Source organism: Sminthopsis crassicaudata, chromosome 6 (assembly GCF_048593235.1).
Source record: "Sminthopsis crassicaudata isolate SCR6 chromosome 6, ASM4859323v1, whole genome shotgun sequence".
NCBI classification, from domain to species: Eukaryota; Metazoa; Chordata; class Mammalia; order Dasyuromorphia; family Dasyuridae; genus Sminthopsis; species Sminthopsis crassicaudata.
In genome coordinates this window covers 176,251,512-176,257,511 of record NC_133622.1, presented here as the reverse complement: position 1 = coordinate 176,257,511, position 6,000 = coordinate 176,251,512, and the positions used below count along the sequence as shown (strand labels likewise).

General features: G+C 44.2%; 1 protein-coding gene across 2 annotated transcripts in view; it reads left to right on the top strand.

The window, feature by feature from the left end:
* The first annotated feature begins 4,454 nt into the window (after positions 1–4,454).
* Positions 4,455–6,000, top strand: part of USP53 (ubiquitin specific peptidase 53) — a 70,517-nt gene continuing 68,971 nt past the window's right edge. Inside the window, exon 1 of one of the 2 annotated variants that reach the window (XM_074273060.1) lies at positions 4,455–4,594. The gene's annotated coding sequence lies outside the window, so the exon portion shown is untranslated. Of the gene's footprint in view, positions 4,595–4,620; positions 4,794–6,000 lie in introns of those variants that run through there. The other variant, XM_074273061.1, reaches the window with a different exon arrangement.

Sequence of the window (6,000 nt, the reverse complement as noted above, 5' to 3'; positions counted from 1 at the left end):
CAACAGCATTGTGTCTCCTATGTACTGGATGGAGTAAGTTTATATATTTGTGATTATACCATTTGAAGTAAATGTTGCTTTGTAAAATCTCTGGAGTTTTCCAAACATTATTCAATTAAGGTAGGGATCAAAGGCTTGAAGTGTATGTTAAACTTTGGTTTATACATCTCCCAATGATGAGGAACTTGTTATCTAAAAAAGAAACCCACTCTATCTTTGTACAACCAGCTACTAAAACTTTCCCCCTTAATATTGAAACATGACTCTTTCCAATGGCCATCTCTTGCTTCTAATTCCTTAGGAAAGTTCCCAGGCTTGTTCAGGTTCTAGAATAAGAATTCAAAATCAGTAATCAAAATCATGGCTTTTGATTCTAAATCCAATACATTCCATTTTACTATACAATCATATTATCCAGACATCAGTCTGCATAATGGTAAAAATTACAGAGAGGCAAATTTTAGGCTTACTATATGAAAAAGCTTGTTACTATCTTGAGTCTTGAAAGATAAGAATGTACTGTACTACTTCTGAAGGGCAGCAATGTTCAGATGTGACTCTGGGCAAGTCACCATTACTTCTCTAATTTTCAGTTTCCCCAACTGTAAAATGGGGATAATCAGATTGGTTAATTCTATAACTATTCAGAGCTTACATGTTTAATAATAGTTCTGGGGGAAAAGTTCATATGATATGTTTTTAAGATTAAGTTTCATTATTAATGTTTTCTCTGACATTTTCTTAAGTCTAGACAGTTAAAAAAATAATAAATCAAGGCCTAATTGGTAATTGAATATTTTTCAGTTGGCTCTCCTGAATCAAATCTATAATTTTTTCCAGTAGCAATGAATGATTGATAGCTGAACTATAAGGAAAGCTAAATGCTGCAGAATCAATGCTTTTGAATTATGGTACTGGAGAACACTTTTGAGAGTCTCCTGAATAGAAAGATGTCAAATCAGTTAATAGTTAAAGAAATTGGTTCAGACTATTCAATGGAAGGTCAAATACTGAAGCTGAAGCTGAAATGCTTTGGCCATATAATGAGAATTGGAAAAGACCCTAATGTTGAGAAAAATTGAAAACAAAATAAAAGGGGGTGGCAGAGGATGAGATGGATAGATAAGATCATGGAAATAATGAATATGAATTCAGATAGTGGTATGCTATGGTCCATGGGCTCATGAAGAATTGGACAACTGAAGGAAAATCTCCTGAACCAGGAGCCAGCTCCAGCCTTTACAGTTGTACTTCTCAGGGTTGTTGTGGGGTTCCAATAGATAATATGAATAAAATGCTTGACAAATCTGAAACTGCAATTTCAGTGAAGGCTAGAACTATAAAAATAATATTTTGTGTTTTTTTTGTGTGTGTTTTTTTTTCCAGGTGTGGTTTAGGCTGTGGTTGCTAAGGTCTGTTCCAAATCTTACATTTTGTTTTCTCCACAAGTCTCAGGTTGTAAAACTGCTAGGGCATAAAGCTTTCATTTTAGAGGAAGAAACATGGCTTTCACTATTAAAGTATCTCCTTTCTGTATTCTATTGTACGTGTGTGTGTATACATGTGTGTGTGTGTGTGTGTGTATACACAGATATATTTATGTATATGAACACGAATACAGTATATCATATGTATACTATCTCCCACATTATTATGTAAACTTTCTGAGGGCAAGGATTTTTTTTTTTTTTTGGTATGTCCTGGTATGTTTGGTATGTGTAGAACACTGTCTAGGACATAATAAAAACTTAATATATATTCACCGATTGATGACTTTGAAAAAGGAGATGACTTGCCCAGGGTTATAAGAACAGATAAGAGTCTGAATTGGAAGTCTAACAGAATCCATTCTAATTTGTAGTTGCAACAAAATAATTCTGCTTATGAATAATTCCAATGAATAAAATGAAAAAAGGCAAAGTTAGAGGAGCTTGCTCCAGATGGACAATCTTCTACTGGTCATTTATAAGCTGTTCAGTAGCAACATGAAATGGTCAGTTCCATGCTAGACTAAGAAACTGGCAGAGCTGAGTTCTAAACAAAAGCAGCTAATATGTGAATATATAAAATGTTTTATAAACCTTTAAAAAGTTCTATAAATGCTATATTATCATTATCACTATTATTGTTGTTGTTGTTGATGATGAGATCTTCAATGTTAGGTATGGTTAGAAGAGGAATTGATTTAAAAAATAATAATAATAATAATTCCTGAGGCAGGCAGGGAGAAGGCTCTAAGAGATCAGTTTAGCTCCATGGTCTCATCCCCTGGGGAGGTCTTTTGGTCTGAAATCCAAATTATGTCAGACTCCATCTTCTGTAGAGGTCTTCAGCAGTCTCACCTTGCTGTTCCCTGTCAGAAATCCCAGTCATGTCTCTGAGAATAAATTTTCCCAATAAAGTCCACTTATGGGCCATTCCATGGCTGTTGCCCTCCATGGTGGGTCCCCCAGAGCATTTTACCTCCTGGTATCTTTCCCCTTCCCCCATGCCATGTGGTATCTCCCCTAACTCTACTATGGTTCCCAACCCCACGTCTCCTTCTTATAGCTAATTAATTCTTAGGGTGCTAATCTTTCTATGGATTTAGCTTGCCAGTTAAGGGCATATCCCAGCCTCAAGGGATGCTGCTTCCTTTCTACTGGATAATTGAGTCCCAATGAGGAATTTGTCTTTCATACACTCTCCTACTCTATTTCATATTTACCATCCCTGATGTCTGTTATATCCCTTCCTTTTGTCTGCAACCTCTTCCCTAAATAAATCTACCTATTGCATAGAGAATGGCTATTGTGAAACTGAGTGGATGCCCATCAATTAGAGAATGGCTGAATAAATTGTGGTATATTAAGGTTATGGAATATTATTGCTCTGTAAGAAATGACCAGCAGGATGATTTCAGAAAGGCCTGGAGAGACTTACATGAACTGATGCTGAGTGAAATGAGCAGAACCAGGAGAACATTATATAAGCTACAACAATACTATATGATGATCATTTCTGACAGACATGGCTCTCTTCAACGAGATGATTCAAATCAGTTCCAATTATTCAGTGATGAAGAGAGCCACCTACACCCAGAGAGAGGACTGTGGGAACTGAGTGGACCACATCATAGCATTTTCACACTTTCTGTTGGTGTTTGCTTGCATCTTGTTTTCTTTCTCAGGTTTTTTTCCCCCCTAGATCCGATTTTTCTTGTGCAGCAAAATAACTGTATAAGTATGTATACATATATTGGATTTAACATATATTTTAACATATTTAACATGTATTGGACTACCTGCCATCTAGGAGAGGGGATGTGAGGAAGGAGGGAAAAAATTGGAACAAAGTTTTGCAAGGATAAGTGTTGAAAAATTACCCATGCATGTGTTTTGTAAATAAAAAAAGCTTTAATAAAAAATAAATAATTAAAAAAAGAGAATGGCCATTGTGAATTCTTCACATGACTGAACTTTTGGTGCCTGACATCATCTGGTGTCTATATCATCCTACATCATTTTGTTGCTCGAACCACATCAATTGTCATGGCAACAAAGCTTTTGCATGGGTGATTATCAGGCAGCTAATATATAAATTACTTTGCAAACCTTTAAGTTAGACAGTTACTGTTATTCTTGCTGTTACTGTTGCCTTGCCTTTGTACAATAGTATCTCTCTCTCTAATGCTTTGTGCCCTCCAGCGTGCCCCTCCCCGTCTCGAAGCAATAAAAAAGTACTTTCCTTAATAGGTAAGGGCCAAATAAGAAAGGGAAAGCCCGGCTCCCCCTTTTCAGGGCCGGTGACTTGAGCTCGGGAGCAGGTTATTAAACTTTTAGCGTGATCATTTGCACCTCAGACACTGCAAATGAGGCAAATCGAGGCTGGATTTACAATTCTGTAATTGTTTGGGGCTGAGGAAGTGATGATAGAGAAATTGCTAACTGTGCAAAAAATAGGCTCCTCAGTGCTGGCGATTTAAAAACATTTGCCTAAGCTCCCAAGCAGGAGGGACACGAGGGCAGCGCCTCTTGACCTTCCGCGTGCGCGTGCGCGCACTCCCTCCTTCTTCCTTCCTCCACCCAAGAGCGTGCGGAGTTCAGGCCCCGGCGCTCCCAGAGCCCCAGGGCATGGAGAGAGGTTAATAAGGGGAGGGGCACAGCCTTTTAGCGCCAGCAAAGACTACGGGAGGCGCGGCGCGGCAGAGGATACACCCCTACCACACACCCTACAGTGTACGCCCCGCCCCCTCCCTTCCAGACAGATCTGTTCTAGGTTCGCTCCGAAGGCGGGCCAAATGGGGCAATATATCCATAATATCGCGAGATTCCTGTGCAGTTGCGCAGCCGCTGTCGAACGACCGCTAGCTGGGGGCAGGGTCTGACGGTAGCGAAGGCGGGGCCTATTTTGGGGGCGGGGTTATGTGGGGTGGGGGCGGGGCCCAGCACGCTGGGTCTTGGCGGCGCAGGTGTCGGAGCAGCCAGTCTACGCTGCTTTGAGCTCCGGGACGTGGTGGAAGCAGACTCCGCGGCGGCTGCGGCCTCGCGCATGCTCCGGGCGCGGCGGCTGAGGCGGCGGGCAGTGCCCGGGGCGGAGCCCCGGCGGCGGCGAGGTGAGCTACGGCGGAGCGGTCTGGGTGGGGGGGCTTGGTCCCGTGGGTCGGGAGTACGCGCTTGGAGAGGGGTGCTGGGCCTGGCGGTCGCGGGCACCATTTAGGTGTCCACTGTGTGCTCTGGAGCGGGGTGGCAGCCTCCCCCCCCAGTCGGCGAGACCGCCCTCTCTTTGAACTGGCGGGAGGGCGTCCTGCTCAGGTGCGATGGGACTGGTGGCAGCGGGGAAGAGGAGGGCGCTCCTGGCGGGGAGACTGCCGGGGCAAAGATCCGGAGGCGGGAAATGGGCGGGCCGCGGAGAGAGAAATGGGTCCACTCTGACCGAGAAGGGGTCTAGGAGCTCCGCCAAGCAGGGCTGTCTAGGTCCCGGAGTCCGCTGCATCTTCTGGGGCGGCCTCTTCAAGCGTTTGGGGCGGGTGAGGGGCTCAAGGCTTTCGAAGAAAATCCAGCCCCGGGCATCGTTCTCCCAGTATCTGAGGTTCTTCACCGTTTGGGCCACTCTCTTGGGCCGAGGGGCTGCTTCGCTTTCCTCGTGGGCAGTGAACGGAACCCGGTCCGAGTTCTGCCGCCTGCCTAGATCGGGGTGGGGAACCTGGGGCCAAGGGGCCAGGCACCTGCTTTCCTCCAATGCATTCGCCCCTCCCCCTCCACGCTCGGAGGTCCTAAGAGTAGGCTCCGACCTGCAGGCATCCGGGAGCGAGGGAACTCCGGGACCTGCAATGCAAGCACAGATCCAGACGCCTCCAGCAGCAGAGCAGCCCTTCTCGGGGGTCTTAGCGGCGCTATCCGTGCAATATCCATCCCCATTGGATTTAGCAGAGAGTGAAGACGTGATCACGATCCAATTACTTAGGGCTGCAGTTAGCACAATGCTTTACCCACATTACCTCAGTTCTGGCAGATGATGAAACGGCCCAAAGAGATGGGTTGACCCACCTTAAGTCTCCTAGGGTATTCACAGGACACCGGCCACTGCAGCTCTCTCTAGAAGAAAACTTTGTCATAAAGTTTTTAAAAGGGTGAAGCAGTTCAGCAAAAGCTTCCTAGAATCTGCTGTGCCCTGGAGTTTTGTTCTTAGCTGTTTTCCACACCCCCTGAAGGGAGGGAAGTACATTTTTCTTAGTTCTCCCCCAGGGCTAATCGAAGTACACCGTGTTCTGTTGTGCTTATTGTTTCTTTTTTAGACGCTGTTGTCTTTTTATTTAAGATACTGAGTGGGATAGTGGATAGAAATCTGGGCTTTGGGAATGTGGAAGAACTACCTACATTCAAGTCCTTTCTCTAATGTGCTGGCAAATAGAGCTTCAAGTATTTGTTGTTGTTCAGTCCTTTATTTCATGTTTGACCCTATGTGACTCTATTTGGGGTTTTCTTGGCAAAGGTATGGCAGTTTGTCATTTCCTTCTCC